This window comes from Equus caballus, chromosome 21 (assembly GCF_041296265.1).
Source record: "Equus caballus isolate H_3958 breed thoroughbred chromosome 21, TB-T2T, whole genome shotgun sequence".
Classification (NCBI taxonomy): Eukaryota; Metazoa; Chordata; class Mammalia; order Perissodactyla; family Equidae; genus Equus; species Equus caballus.
Genome location: NC_091704.1, coordinates 10,665,284 through 10,682,451, shown reverse-complemented (window position 1 = coordinate 10,682,451; position 17,168 = coordinate 10,665,284). Strand labels below are relative to the sequence as shown.

The 17,168-nt window shown below is 37.8% G+C and overlaps 1 protein-coding gene across 1 annotated transcript in view; it reads left to right on the top strand.

Annotated features, from left to right (window-relative positions):
* The window catches only part of LOC138919875 (ral guanine nucleotide dissociation stimulator-like), a 136,441-nt gene that overhangs the window by 58,924 nt on the left and 60,349 nt on the right, over positions 1 to 17,168 (top strand). The window contains exons 2-3 of the mRNA XM_070246463.1: positions 2,061 to 2,831; positions 3,634 to 3,751. The gene's annotated coding sequence lies outside the window, so the exon portion shown is untranslated. The remainder of the gene's footprint in view (positions 1 to 2,060; positions 2,832 to 3,633; positions 3,752 to 17,168) is intronic.

Sequence of the window (17,168 nt, the reverse complement as noted above, 5' to 3'; positions counted from 1 at the left end):
TTAAACATCAGGTCAACAGAAGCAGCTTTGAAGCTTCTCTGAGGCCTGCAGCTGCTGCTGAGGGGAGAGCAGGCACTGGATTTCGGATCACCAGAGACCGCCTTCCTGTTGGAAGACATCTGGATCTGGGGTGAGAGGAAACAAAACTGAGACACAAGGGAGCGGCAAAGCAGATCTAACACACACATCAGTGAGTGTCCACTGTGCCTGCCATGCGGGAATAAATGGATCCTGAAAGAGTGTAGTTTGACAATTGTGCTCCACACAGCCTCACAGTTCACAAGCATCCCCAGGTGCCTTGTCAAGCCCTAAAGCAGGCCTAGTAAATTCTGTTGTAGGTCCTGATTTGCAGAGGAAGGACCTTCACAGAGTGGCCTGCAGAGATCCAGGGTTTTCCAAGAAAATTTAGGTGAAACACTTTCTCTCGGGCATGGTGTCCACCACCACCTTGTCTTCTCTCTGCCACCTGCACTTTGGCAATAAGGAAACTTAGCTAATGAATTTTAAATATCCTTTTAAACTCCCCTATCCTTTCTCCTTGTGAAATGCGGTATTAATTCTTAGACCTGAAAACCCTTGTAAGCAGGTTTGTTTTATGAGTCATCTACGGTAAAGATTTGACACTGTGCAGTCAGGAGGACCTGAACTGTGAAATTTCGATCTGGTTTCCATGACCCTTGGAGCACTGTGCCCAATGCATGTGGAGAAGTGAGTAGATGTTTGATTAATTCAGGGAAAGTCGTAACTATCGATATGACCATGGTCAAGATTGCAGATTCAATTGCTAAATCTCCAAGCTTGTCAGAGGAATACACAATATCGCCTCCTAGGTTTTTAAGGCTGATTCCAAACCCAACTATCATGAAAAGACAGGGGAGGATAGAGGCCTTTCAGAGGATGATCATAGCAGAATATATTGCAAGAAAGGCAAAACGATGGAGTGCAGGAAAATAAAGAAGCATGAAAGATTTGGAGGATGTGGTAATAAAACCCTAGAATGTGCATTTTTCTTAAATTCTTTATAGCATAATACTTTGGATATAAAAGAAAGCAATCTGGACTAGAATTCCAAGATTATTTCAAAATGGTAAATAATGTGGAGTCAAATCATGCAGAAGTGATTCTGTAGCTCAGGGGATATAGTGGCAATTACTCAATCTTGGTTTTGAAAGATATTTGTTTACAATATACCTGGTTTTAGACACTTAGAATAACCAGAGGAAGAAAAAGCCTAGAATGTCCACATTTCAACCACAAGAGAAACAGAAACACATGGAAAAACACCAAAGAGAAACCAGACCGTGGTCAAGTCACCCCAAGAGGAGAAAGAGAAGCAAAGAGAAGGGACAAACAGACATAGCAAATGGAACAGTGTTTGATCAGGAGTCAGGACCAAGAAACTGACTGAAGGGACATGGGAACCTTACCCAGGAAATTGAAAGTTAAATTCTTTCTGTTGTTGTTGCTGTTGAGGAAGATTGGCCCTGGGCTAACACCCGGGCCAATCTTCCTCTGTTTTTCATGTGTGCCGCTGCCACAACATGGCTTGATGACTGGTGTGTAGGTGTGTAGGTCTGTAGCTGGGATTCAAACCCATGAACCCTGAGCTGCCAAAGCTGAGCATGCGAACTCAACCACTATGCCACCTGGTTGCCCCCTAAATTGTTTTTAAAGAAAAATAAAATAGACACACTTTCACTAAGAAGTGGCACAAAGGATTAATATTTAGATATTCAAAAAATCTTTGTATTTCAATATGAAACAGACAAGCATTCCAAAAGGAAATTGAATAAAGAATATTTGTGTGTAACTCAGAGTAAAGGGAATAGAAATGTCCAATTAACATGTGTGAAGGGGCCCAGCCTCACTAATCAATTTATAAATAATGATAAAAGAGATACAGTTTCTCATTTCATATTAAAACATCACAAATGTATAGGAAATGCATGTGCTCATATTTTGTCGACGGGACTATGGATGGTTTTAAACTGTTTTGGAAGACAACTGGTGATATCGGTCAAAATCTGAAGTGGTCATTTTCGTTATATGCCAACATACAGGCCAGCCCGTGAATGCCCGAAGAAGTCTGTGATGTCCTCCATATTCGTAAAGCCTCAGAAAGGCAGGATGCTCCGGGTTCAGGGCAGCCCTAGACCACAGTGACCTCCAGCTGTGTCTACACGTGAAATTTAAGAAATGATCCTTAATAAGTACAACTTGAACATGCAGCCAGATATGCACCTCATTGACTGTGACCCTACCTGGCGCAGGTAGAACATCCTTAAACAGGCACGACTGTGACGTCTGGAACATGTCTGAACAAGTCTCATGGCCCTTGAGAAGAAGACTGAGTGGGTCCTCAGCAGGGAGTGGGGATGGCAGACTGGGGGCTGGGAATGTGCCGGGCAGACCCAGGCTGATGTCACACACTCAACACCAGAAGGAGACTGTGTCAAGAGTCTTCACTGAGGAAACAACAGAGCCCAGGGCTCTGTCTTGCATTTTTCAAGCGCAGCTAACGTGTGGGCATCACACCACACGTCTGCTCCCCATCAGCTTTTCTTAGGAAACGAGAAGAATTGTGGTGGAGGAAGCTCTCTGAACCTCTGCCCTTGCCTCTGGCATACCCTCTCTGCCCCTCCCAGCGTTCAAGTGGCCTCGGCTGGGTAAGGCCTCAAACGCAGGCTCATCTCTCTCTGTTGAACAGAGTGGGCATATTGTCTGCAGAGGACACTCACTGTCCAGCAAGTCCATCAGCCTCAGGATGTGCTGGGTAATGCATCTGTCATAGTCAGGCCTTTCAACCTTGACCCCGTGACCCTGGACTGCAGGTAAGCAGGGGGGTTGTGGGAGGGCCCTGAGGAGGGAACCTGTTGGCAGCTCGCATGAGTGCAATGGGGCTGTGGGGCAGCAGAGGCCGGGTTGTGGCCTTGCAGAGCCCATGGTGGCCAAGGCTCTGCAGCAGCTGTGGGCAGCTGCTCCTGGTGTTTGAGTCTCTGTACTGACACCAGGGTAGGAAACTGAGTCACGGTGGGGCCCAGAGCAGAATAGGATCGGGGAGGGTGGCCCCAAGGACAGCAAGGGAAGGATTTTGGAGGACTCCCTGGGCATCGGTGGCCTCGCCTTAACACCTGGATTGCGGAGTTGGCTGCTTTACACAGAAATCCTACTGCCTTCTTAGAACTTTCCAGAACCCTCTGGAAGCATCAGATGACCCCTCCACCAGACCGCTTTCCCTGGAGATGCCTTGATCCTACATTACCCCCATTTCTGGTTCAGTCCCAGGACCTTCACACTGACTATGACCTCAGGCTCAGAATGAACAGTAAACTATTTTTAGATGTTGAATGTTTTTTAATAAAAAATAGCATATGCTTATTGCAAGAAAACTGTAAACATTTTTAAAAGTCAACATAATCCCCCCATTATCCACTGGATACATTTTTCCGTGTCTCCCAGAATTTTATACACTTATGTAAACATTCATAAATACACATAGACATAGATTTATGTTTAGATAAATACATATTCAAATTTCCTTAATTGAAAGATTGATTTTCCTGATCTTACTTTTATCACTTAGGATTAGTCTGAAAAGCTTTTAGAATTGATGTTTTGTGACTTCACTTCAAGCATTTTAGAGCATGACGCAGCCAGAGACTCCATCAGCAGCCCCAGTGAGATGCACCACTGGCCCAGACCTGCAGGCCTGTGAACAGGACCTCCCATGCCCGGAGCCACCTGCGTTCAGGTAAGTGGCTGGGAAACTTGCCCAGGTGCTGATGATGATTTATTAAAAAGGAATTAAAGTTGAAAACAAGTGTTTCATTTCATGTCCAGTAAAAACTAATTGAGAATCTATATATGAAGCTTTACTTCATAAAGATGCCAACACTTTTTTTTTTAACTTTTACTTTTTACCAAATTTGCCCCAACTATACGAGGAGCTTTCCTTCTGATCTGGCAATACACCAGATTATCTTTTTAATATTCTCAAATGAAACTTTAAATACCGATTATTAATAGATCCTTTCTTATTGCTTTCATTAAACACCACTGCATATAACTGCACATTAATTACCTGCTAACTCTTAATTAACTAGTTCATTTCTAGAGAAATTAACGTCCTTTCAAATTAAGCTGATAGTACTCAGGAGGAACTCAAATTGGATTATTTTCTAAAATCTAATTTTTGTGAATTGAGGCCTTCCAAATTTTTTTCATTTTTTACTTATCTAGTCTTGCAGAAATGCACACATACCACTAAATAAATTAGATGAAACTAAAAAAAGTCAAGTTGTGTCATAAGTTTTTGCAACTATAGAGGTAATTTATACTTGAATGAATAAAGAATTCAATATAAAAACATACCTTTTTAAAGGATGTCAAAGTTCATTTACAAAGCTTGTGCAAAGCTTATGGCCCTTCTTCAATCTATATTACAATTGGACATGGTCTAAAGAAAAAATTTGAAACTGGAAACTTGCTGCTCAGGTGTGAGCTTATGGAAAGTGGCCTCCTGAGAACTGTCTAGAACTGGCTTGCGTCTCCTCCAGCCCGTCCTGGGTCAGCCTTGCAGCCTGAGGGGAGCTGCTCTGTGAATCACATGTTTTGTTTTCACACATTCATCAGCATCAGGATAATAAAGGTCCAGTTCTTGTCCACAGATGTGCAGTGGGGACTGTCACTGCAGCCAAAACCTGGAAAACTGAAATGCACGAGAAATTCCCAGTCTTGCAGCTCCACTTCACCACCAGTGGCCATCTCTGCAAGTGTAGACCCTGCTTTTATTAACCTCCTTCTATATCCTCTGGTTAATGAATTGACAGGGAGTCCACAATCAACCCATTAAAGTTGAAGCATAACGGGATTTGGGCATGAACCACAAATGCTGAGGAAGGACACTCTTCCTCCTTTCCACAAGGCAGGTGCATCACGCCGTGCTTCCTACAGCTCTCTCTGTGGCTGCAGATGCTGGGGAGATGCCAGCGGGCTCATCTTTTACAGAAGAAAGGGGCTCACTACCACTTTGTGCCCCTAGGTATCCAGGTTGGAAGAGCTTCACATTTTATTTTCTTTTTCTGACTCACCCAGGTTATTCTACTTATGGTAGAAAGTCTGAACATAATTTGAAAAAATATATATATTTGATGGTTTTGAGAGCTACTTTGGCAGCAAGAGCCTCTAGGTCAGCACCTGGGGAGGAGAGCAGCCAAGCCGTGGGCCTGGAGCTGTGTCCAGATTTGCCTTTCGGTAGCAGCTGGTTTGGAAAGGACCAGCTGAGGAGCTTTCTTGTGGGTCTGGCAGTGGGCATCCATCAGAGGGAGGGTCTTGAGAGCACCTGAAGCTTTCATCGAGACCCTGACATCCTACAAGTAATGGTCCCAGAAATAAACCAGTTCCAATAGGGGTGGGACCATTAAGTTACACCATAAGAATCCCTCGGTTTAATATTTGCCTACCACAGGCAAGGAAACCCTGGGGGAAGATGAGACTTTCCCAGAGCCTCACATTTTTCCGTAGGTTTTCACCACAGTGTCCTGCACTCATCAGAAGTAACCAGGTGAACAAGGAAAAGGAATTGTCCAAAAATCAAGACAAGAAAAAAAAAAGCTAGAGTAGATCTAGATATTATATTTACAAGACATTATAAGACACTGGTTTTAAAATAATTATAACTGATTTGTTCAAGGAATTAAATAACTTTTTTGAGAATTTTGTCAGACAATTTTTGGAAACTATGAAAAATTCTAAGAGAATTTATAACAAAATATATTAACTGGAAATAGGAACATAATAGCTGGATTGTAAAACAAATTCTGTGCAGCTGAAGAGATAATTAGTGAACAGGAAAACAGAGCAGAAGGAAATACTGAGACTGTTGCATGAGAAACCCAAGGATGGGTGGTGATGGAAAGAGCCTCCCACACATAGGGTATGAGGGAAGATCAGGGGTAGTGTAACTGGAGCCCCAGAAAAAGGAGAGAGAGGAAACAGGCCACATGTCAGGAGAAGCCTCAAATGTTCTCAAACAAGAAAAAAAACACCAAGCGAATGATTTCAGAAGCATTAAGAACACGACACAGGAGGGGTCCAAAGAAAGGCCCATCAACTACTGCAGAGCTTTGAAACACAAAGATAAATCCTAAAGCATGATGAGAGCAGAGACAATTCTTGTCAAAGAGCAGAAGTTGATGACCCCCAACTTCTCAGCAAGTGGAATGAAGCACAGAAGAAAATGTACACAAAAGTGCTGACACTGGGAACAGCCAACCTGGACTGCTGTCTCCAGGCAGATAACTAAGAGAATTTGTCACCTGAGGACCAACAACAAAAGGCAGATGTTGACCACAAGAGGCAGCTCAGAGTTGCCAGTAGAGCAGAGACTGAAGGAAAAGATAAATATGTGGGCACATCTAAATATTTATTGAAAGTGTAAAGCAATATGGTAATGCTTTGGGAGTTTACGCTCATATGAAATTTAAAAAGATGTCAATAATAACACCAACGGCAGGAAAAATAAAGGAGCTTCTAAGGTCCCTGCATTGTCCATGAAGTGGTCCAAGGAAAATGATATGGACTTTATTAAAACAAGGGAGCATTCTATAAAGACTGCATAAACAGTGAGAGAATATTAATCAGAAGCTCCTGAGGTAGGGGAGAAATAGAATCATTATGGATGAATAAACCCAAAGAAGGCAACAAGGAGTACAGAACAGGCAGAATAAAGAGCAAACAGTGGCAAACAGTGATAATGGTGCCTAGATGTCCAATATCAGTGATTTTATGGCATATAAATAGAATAAATACTCCAATTAGAAGGCAAAGTTTCTTAGAATAAAAATAAAACTAAATTATGCACTTAGAGGTTGATCTTAAAGTATTCATACAAGTTGAAAGGATAATGTATATGTTGTATAAGTAATGCTGAAAAGAAAACTGGAGTAGTACACCAATTCAGACAACGCCGGCTGACAGGAGAGATATTCGATGGGAACAAGGACATTGCAGAGTGATAAGTGGGCCACTCCACCAGCAGGGTGTAAGGATCCTAAACACGTGTGCAGAGAACTGGGGAGAGATTCTTGGGAAGTGGCCCAGGACAGGTATTTGTACCTGTGCTATTAGTGAAATAGTCTAATTTAACAAAACATTAGTTACGGTTCCTATCACATGACTACATTCCCAGTCGCCACTCCGAAGTGTTAGGTATCTAACATCTTGTATTTTAACTGGGTCCTATTTACATGTGTTCTGGAAATTACTACATGTTTATTTACCCTTGGGAAACTGGCCATCATTAGATGGTAAAAACTCTGTCCCCCGAGACTTTATTGGTGGTGGCAGGGGTATGTCTACACTTTTAGATAAGGCAGAACATGATTGACATGTTTACACAACATAGGAATGGTCTTTGGTTTATCTAAAGGCACTCACAAACATTGTCTGTATAGGTAAATTTGGTTAAACCATCTTGAAGCCTTTAATTTAGAGAAGCTAACAAGGGAAACATTTGTTCTCCTCTCCAGGTTAAGAACACACAATTTTCAAGAGTGAGTAATTTGTGCTTACTATCATGGTTAATGTTTTCCTTCTCATTCTCCCTTAAGTGATCATTTCCTTGCAAACTTTGATTTACTTTAAAAAGAAAATTCTTTAGAGATGGGCGGGACATTTGAATTGAAACTATGGAAGGATATTAATGTAATAGCCCAACTTTTTTTGTTGAGCAATTAATAATTTCATTAATTGACCAAGTAAATGAATAGTCACTTCTTTGAAGAGAATAGCAATCACAGGAGTTGTTTTTATAATTTGTTTTATAAACATTGCTGTAATATCAAAGGTAACGATATTAATATCAGGCAGCATGTAAACTCATTTCCAGTGTATAAATATAACAAATGGTTGACAATTATTTATTTATGCTGTTTTCATTGATTCAAGAATCAGTATTTTAAAATAATCTTTATTTACCATTTATTAGGAAAATGTGCAGCACTATCTGTGCAGATGTTACAGAAGAGACTAAGAATATCAATATTAAATAAAAAATAATATAGAGATTAGTTGAAATATATAAAGAGAATGTTTCACTATCATATACACAGTTAAAGTGGATGACTTTAGAGGGATATCTATAGGACTGGCTTCCTTCTTTTCCAATTGTATGTAAAGATGGTTCAGTCTCACTAACTGAACTTTCTGAATATTGCTCAATGTCTGCTGTTTTGCCATACCTGATATATGTGAATTATTAATAAAACCCCACAACATTAGCTAACATATTAACCATTTTAAATAAGACATATGTGTGATGGTCAAATATATCAGGTATACTGAAAAGGGTAAATAATGAGTTTAAAAAGATAACAGTTTTAAATTTGTATTTTTTGCGGGGCCGGCCTGGTGGCATAGCAGTTAAGTTCACATGTTCTGCTTTGATGGCCCGGGGTTCGCCGGTTTGGATCCTGGGTGCAGACATGACATCGCTTGGCAAGCCATGTTGTGGTAGGCGTCCCACATGTAAAAGTAGAGGAAGACGGGCACAGGTGTTAGCTCAGGGCCATTCTTCCTCAGCAAAAAGAGGAGGATTGGCAGCAGATGTTAGCTCAGGACTAATCTTCCTCCAAAAAAACAAATTGTATTCTTTGATTTCTGCCAACTATCATTTGATGTCCAAGGGAAAATTGTAATTAAATTCTTAAATTGTTCTATTATAGATCCAAAATAAAGGATTCACAGTACCTGTATTTATTGACATCAGCTTTAGATAACTCAATACGCTCATCACTTACAGGATATTAATAAAGAGGAGACATAACTTCTAGTATTTAAAGATGAAGAATTTATACATAAAGGCATATATCCAAACTAAAAATAAAGTGCTGGATTATGGGTTATTATTATAAATAGTGGCTTGATCATTCAGTCAAGATTGAGCATTAAAGCAGTTAAATATATTGTATGTAAATAGATTAATATGCAATAAATAGCTCCTTAGTAAACAATCAGTGACTGATATTTAAAACAAACTTGTCAAAAATGTAGTAATATTAAATATCACTGTATTTATTAAATGTTACTCACCCATATTTATTTGTCACCTATATTAATAATTGGGCTATCAGCCTTTACTAAGATTTCTCAATATGTATAGAAAATAGTTTTTACCTTAATATTTATGTAGCTTTTTTCTCATGATTTATAAGAAATATTATTTACTCTCATCTGAATATTAGTCTGCTCCCTTGCCAATGTAAAAAGTGATGTTACTTCTTATGAAGCAAATCCTGTCTAACCACACTATGACTAGCAGTTTTGTGTTGTGACACTGAGCAAATTAAGGAATACGAAATAAATCAATTAATCTTACTTTTTGTTCTAGCATCCTTATTTTTTCAGTCCCTTTCACATTTTTATACCAAAGAATATTATAAGTATATGTTAAACACACATTTACCATTATACTTAGAGTAGTATAGTTATAGAGAGGTGATGATAGATAGACAGGTAGATAGAGTTATAAATATAAATATAAATAGATGGGTATCTGTAGTAATTTAAGTACATACAAATATGAATGTTTAACTTTTGGAAGTAGATTTAGAATATAATGATATAATTAAGTTTCCTTCAACGTTTCCCAAAGGCTTTATAAATAACACTTGGATAACATTTTTAAGGTGTAACATGATTTTGAAAGTAAATTATAACTTGTAATCCTTCAACTAAAATAATTATTTTCAACTTTTAAGAGATGCATATTTTCTTTTTTAAAAACAATCAGCAGCATTATATAAAGTAGGTAACCCACCTATCTTGTTAGTCTTTCATTGCTAGTTAAGGTTTTATTTACAATTCCATCATATTTTTTCACTTGTAATTTTTCCAATAAGGATTTGTCATAGCTTACATCTGAGGTGGTTTGAGATTAGACTCACTCCAAAAATTTTATAGTAAAAACTTTTCAAAAATGTGTCAGGCATGTTTATTGGCTCGTTTGTCTTAAAGAACACAAAGGTTTATTCAGAAATAACATTCCTGAAATTTGTAGAAGTGGTCTTCACTTCTAAGAATCAAGTGGTCTTATCTATGTTTCTTTACTTCTACTACGTGACTGTGGTTTAAACTCTATAATTAAAATTTCCTTATAAGGAAATTTTCTTATGTTTTATAAATTCCTTATAAAACTTGTACATTAAGAAAAACAAATTAAAAAAGAAAATTTCACAATTACAATTTCATCACATAAAGGGAAGAGTCTATTCATGTTGTTCAATCAACACAAACCACCTAGCGTAAAATTGACTAAATTATTTTGGAGACACCAAACATAGTAGGTAGTTTAGCATGAAAAAAATAAGGCCTCTCAAGTGTTATGCTCCCTTCTGATTTTTAATACCACATCTTATCTTTCCATCTAATATTTGGAAAAAGAGATAAGTATTACAGATTTCTCTCTTCTAATTTATTTTAACACAAATTACTTTCCGGACTCTCTATTTATTTGTATTTTTATGTAATGTAATGTTTCCTCACTGGAATCAAACACCAAAAAAGGCAATATTGCTTTCTTTCACTAAAACCCCAGTGCCTGGTATAGCTTATGGGTGATTAAATTTTGATGACAATCATAAAAAATAAATTATGATTTGAAAAACTACCATTGGATGTGGTCATATAATAATGGTAAAAACAATTATGTTCACGCATTAGAAAAAATTAAATCAAACACCAACAACTTAAAGATTAAGAAGTAAAAAGATCATTTGTTAGGGAGAAGTAGAGGTGAATAATAAATCAGTTTGCCTAGCAGGTAAAACTCAGTTTGTTATCTTCTGGGAGGTAAATTTTTGAGTGTAAACATTTCTTTGAAAGATTAAATAAGACTTTACAATGTACCAGTCACATGGTGGAGAAAGGTACTTTATGACAGAAACAGTGTAGCCACTTTTTTTCCCAAGTAATTTTATTGGGATTATAGTGGTTTATAACATTGAGTAATTTCAGGTGTACGTTGTTGTTTATCAATTCCTGAATACTCTCCATCACGCTCAGGCCCCGTAGTCTAGTTTTTCTCCATCACCACACATATGTGCCCCTTTATCCCTTTCGTCCACCCCCCCCAAACCCCTTCCACTCTGGTAACCACTAATCTATTCCTTTATCCATGTATTTGTTATCTTCTACATACTCATGAAGTCATGCAGTGTTTGTCTTTCTCTGTCTATTTCACTTAACGTCATACCCTCAACTTCCATCAACGTTGTTGCAAATAGGATGGTTTTGTCTTTTTTATGGATGAGTAGTTTTCCATTGTATATATATATATACCACATCTTCTTTATCCATTCATCTATAGATAGGAAGTTGGGTTGTTTTCACACATTAGCTGTTGTGAATAATGCTGCAATGAATATAGTAGAGTATAAGTCTCTTTGGATCTTTGATTTCCAGTTCCTTGGATAAATACCCAGTAGTAGGATAGGTTGATCATATGCTATTTCTAATTTTTTGAGAAATCTCCATATTCTTTTCCATAGTAGCTGTGCCAGTTTGCATTGCCACCAGCAGTGTATGCAGCGTTACCCTTTCTCCATATGCTCTACAACATTTGCTGGTTTTTATCTTGGTAATTTCAGCCATTCTGACTAGTGGAATGTGATATCTCATTGTAGTTTTGATTTTCATTTCCCTAATAATTAGTGATGTTGAGCATCATTTCATGTGTCAGTTGGCCATCTGTCTATCTTCCTTGAAAAAATGTCTGTTCATATCCTCTGCCCATTTTTTGATTGGGTTTTTTTTTTTTTTTGATTTGCATGAGTTCTTCATATATTTTGGAGATCAACCCCTTGTCTGATAAATTATTTGCAAATATTTTCTCTCAGTTGATGGGTTGTCTTTCCATTTTGTTCCTGATTTTCTTTCCTTTGAAGAAGCTTTATAGTCTGATGTAGTCCCATTTGTTAAGCTTTTCTTTTGTTTCCCTTGGCTGAGTAGACAGGGTATTTGAAAAGAAGAGTCTAAGACCAATGTCAAAGACTATATTGCCTATATTTTATTCTAGGAGTTTTATGCTTTCAGGTCTTGCATTCAAATCTTTAATACATTTAGAATTAATTTTTGTGTATGGTGCAAGATAATGGTCTACTTTCATTCTTTTGCATGTAGCTGTCCAGTTTTCCCAAAACCATTTATTGAAGAGACTTCCCTTTCTCCCTTGTATGTTCTTGGCTCATTTGTCAAAGATTAACTGTCCATAGATGTGTGATTTTATTTCTGGGTTTCCCATTCTTATCCATTGATCTGTTTGTTTGTTTTATTACTATAGCTTTGTAGTATGTTTTGAAGTCAGGGGTTGTGATGCCTCCAGCTATTTTCTTTTTTCTCAGGATTGCTTTGGCTATTTGGAGTCTTCTGTTGTTCCATATGAATTTTTGGATTTTTTGTACTGTTTCTGTGAAGAATGTCAATGGGATTTTGATTGGGATTGCATTGAATATGTAGGTTGCTTTAGCTAGTATGGACATTTAACTATGTTTATTCTTTTGACCCATGAACATGGCATATCTTTCAATTTCTTTATATTTTCTATAATTTTTTTCAATAATTTCTTATAGTTTTCACTGTACACGTCTTCTACCTCTTTGGTTAAGTTTATTCCTAGGTATTTTATTCTTTTTGTTGTAATTGTAAATGGGATTGTATTCTTGATTTCTTTTTCTGCTAGTTCACTGTTAGTGTATAGGAATGCAACTGATTTTTTAAAATTGATTTCGTACCTTGCAACTTTGCTGTAGTTATTTCTAATATTTTTCTGGAGGATTTTTTAGGGTTTTCTATATATAGGATGAGATGATATAGGATGATATCATCGGCAAATAACGAAAGTTTCACTTTTTCCTTTCCAATTTGGATTCTTTTTATTTATTTTTCTTGCCTAATTGCTCTGGCCAATACTTCCAGTAGTACGTTGAATAAAAGTGGCAAGAGTGGCACCTTGTCTTGTTCCTGTTCTCAGAGGGATGGCTTTCAGTTTTTCACCATTAAGGATTATGTTGGCTGTGGGTTTGTCATATATGGCCTTTAGTATGTTGTACTTTCCTTCTATAGTCATTTTATTGATAGCTTTTATCATAAATGGATGTTGGATCTTGTCAAATGCTTTCTGTGAATTTATTGCAATGATCACGTGATTCTTATTCCTCATTTTGTAAATGTGGTGTATTACATTGATTGATTTGCAGATGTTGAACCATCCTAGCATCCCTGGAATAAATCCCACTTGATCATGGTGTACTATCCTTGTTATGTATTGCTGTATTGTGTTTTCCAATATTTTGTTGAGGATTTTTGCATTTATGTTCATCAGCAATATTGGCCTGTAGTTCTCCTTTTTTGTGTTTCCATTGTCTGCTTTTGGTATCAGGGCGATGTTGGCCTCATAGAATGTGTTAGGAAGCATTCCATCTTCTTCAATTTTTTTGAATAGTTTGAGAAGGAGAGGTACGAATCTTCTTTGAATGTTTGGTAGAATTCTCCAGAGAAGCCATCTGGCCCTGGACTTCTGTTTTGTGGGAAGTTTTCAATTACTGCTTCAATCTCTGTACTTGTGATTGGTCTACTCAGATACCCTATTTCTTCTTGATTCAGTTTTTGGGAGGGTGCATGAGTGTAGGAATTCATCCATTTCTTTTACATTATCGAACTTGTGGGCATACAGTTTTTCATAGTATCCTCTTATAATCCTTTGTACTTCTGCAGTATCTGTTGTAGTTTCCCCTCTTTAATTTCCTATTTTATTTATTTGGCCTTCTCTCTTTTTGTTTGGTGAGTTTGGCTAAGAGTTTTTCAATTTTGTTTATCTTCTCAAAGAACTACCTCTTAGTTTCATTCATCCTTTCTATGCTGTTTTTTGGTCTCTATTTAATTTTTTCTGCTCTGATTTTTATTATTTCCCTACTTTTGCTGACTTTCACCTTCATCTATTCTTCTTTTTGTAGCTCTGTTAGGTGCATTTTATATTACTTATTTGAGATTTTTCTTGTTTGTTCAGGTGGGCCTGTACTGGTATGAATTTCCCTCTTATGACTGCATTTACTGCATCCCATAAGAGTTAGTATGTTGTATTTTCATTTTTGTTTGCCTCTAATCATTTTGTAATTTCCCCTTTGACTTATTCAGTGATCCAATAGTTGTTAAATAGCATATTGTTTAGTCTCCAGATATTTCTGACTTTCTCAGTTTTGTTCTTATGGTTGATTTCCAGCTTCAGAGCACTGTGATTGGAAAAGATGGTTGGGATGATTTCATTCTTCTTAAATTTACTGAGGCTTTCCTTTTGTCCAAGCATATACTCTGTCTTTGAGAATGTTCCATGTGTACTTGAGAAGAATGTGTATTCTGCTGTTTGGGGATGGGATGTTCTCTCCATATATATATCTATTAAGCCCATCTGCTCAGGTGTTTCATTGAAATCCACTATTTCCCTGTCGACCTTCTGTCTGGATGGTCTATCTATTGATGTAAGTGGGGTGTTGATGTCCCCTACTATGATTGTGTTGCTGAGAATTTCTCCCTTAAGGTCTGCTCATAATTGCTTTATGTACTTTGGTGTCTCTGTGTTAAGTGCACATATATTAATGTGTTATGTCCTCTTGGCAGAAAAATCCCTTTTATCATTGTCTCCTGCCCCTCTTTGTCTCTCCTTGTCTTTTTTATCTTGCAGTCAGCTTTGTCTGATGTAAGTATGGCAACACTTGCTTCCTTTTATTTGCTGTTTGCTTGGAGTTTTGTCTTCCACCCCTTTCTGCTAAGCCTGTGTTTGTCTTTAGGCCTGAGATGCGTTTCCTGGAGGCAGCATATTGTTGGGTCTTCTTTTTTAATCCACTCAGCTGCTCTGTGTCTTTTGATCGGAGAATTCCATCCATTGACATTTAGAGTTATTATTGATATTTGAAGGCTTAATACTTTCATTTTATCTCTTGTTTTCCAGCTGTTCTATGTTTCCACTGTTTCCCTTCCCTTGTATGTCTGACTGCCATTTCACTTTGGAGGTTTTCTGTGGTGGTTTTGTAGATTTTCTTTTTATTTATGAATTGTGGCTCTGCTCTGATTTTTTGTTTAGTGGTTACTGTTACATTTGTATAAAAGATCTCATAGATGAGACTCTCTATTTTCTCACAGCCTCTTTTCTCCATTAGCCTAAGTAGGTTCCATCCCTTTCCTCCAGCCTATCCTGTTTTTCATACACTATTGTTTCTTAGTTAGTAAGTTCTTTCTTGCATTGAGCAGAAGAGTACTTTCTTATTTCTCCTACCCATCCTGTCTTTTGGAGACACAAGTAGAATCTGGATCCAAGTTCCATGGAACATCCTTAGAAATATGCAGAGATGGTCAACTATTCTCAGATTTCTTGAGTTGAAGCATCTCCAGTTCATCAGCCATCCCTGAAAAAACATGACTTCATGTCAGGTCACCACATTGGTAGTCTCTTTTGTTTCAATTCATTTTTAAACAGTAGGATTTGGAAGGGAATGCACTACACTAGGCATGGCTTGATTAGCAAAAGACAGATTCTCATGTCTCATATTAGAGCACTTTTCTTCTATCAGAATAGGTAAGAATATTCCCTTTCTTCTTGTACATACTGTATATGATTATCAACTCTATCCTTTTGATGGGCACATCATACAGTGATGACCACATCATACATTGAGTTAAAGAAAAAAGAAAACCACTAGATCTTTCTAACTATACATTCATCTGTTTTTTGTGCATTAGTTTTGGGGCTGACCCTGGGAAGTTATGTTTATCCTGTTAGGTTTCTTTTGATTGAGTTACTACAATCCTAATTTTGGTTGACTCTAAGGTTTCTATCTTAAAAGAATGAGTAGATGATTATGCCATCAACCGAGATCAAAAATACAGGAGAAAGGTGTGTGTGTACATGCACCCATGCATGCATGCCTTAAAGGAGGACTGAGGATGGAAGCCTGAGGAATCCCAATATTAAGAGGCAGCTGGGAGAAAGGAGGCAACAGAAGACACCAAGAAGGGGTGAGCCATAGTTTGTTATGAAAAGGAGAGGAGTATCTTGGAAGCTGGACTGACTGTGTTTTCAGGATTATGGTAGACACCTGAATACATAATGAACAGGACGTGGTCTCTGCCTCTGCTCCTGTTTTGATTTGCTCCATGGTTCAGCTCTTCATTTAATGGCACTACCTAGTCCATCATGCCTGACAACTTGCAGTCACCTTTTATTTGTCCTTCATAATCTCGCATCTATTGGGTTAACCACGTTTTACTGACAAAACATCATTTCGAATTATAGCATACTTACTGGGAAAAACGCACAAATCTAGAGTATCTAGCTCAATGACTTTCTTTAACAATGTAAACACATTGTAATAGCCACCCCCTATCACTATTCTGGCTCTCCAGAAGCCTCTATCATGCCCCTTTGCAGAAATTTCTCCCACCCAAGGTAACCACTACTCTGACTTCTATCACTGTAGCTTAGTTTTGCCAGTTTTTGAGCTCAGGTAGATGGAATTATACTCTATGTACTCCTCTCTACCAGGCCCCTTTTGTTAAAAATCCTGTCTAAGATTCATCCATGTTGTTGCAGATAATTGCTTGGTTTTTATATAGCTCTGTAGATCTGATTATCTATTACTGCATAACACATTAGTTTTGGTTATTGATAACTGCATAACATGGAACTCCAAATTAGTGGAGTGAAACAGTAACCATTTTATTAGTCAGATTCCGTGGGTTAGAAATTTATTAGAGAGAAATTTCCCTGTTCTCTTATGGTTGGGGTCTAGAATGATTTAGAGGCTCTTTCACTCACATGGATGGTACCTTGGCTGGGATGTCTTGAAGACCAAAATCCTCTGGGATCGTTCATAAGGGCACCTACATTTCTTGTTTTGAAAAGTGGCTATTTTCTTTTTCCAATGGTACATCTGAAGTGCAATTTCAATGGAGATGGAAACTTCACTTGAAAGTTGCTCTACTTCTATTCCACTTTTGGGTTCCAAGTGACTTGATCAAATAGTGTTCAGATATTGCCGATACAAAGGCTGTACTGGGGTTGGTGATCATATATGACCAGAGGAAACTTAATGTCAGTATGTAGAAGTGGAGATTCCTTT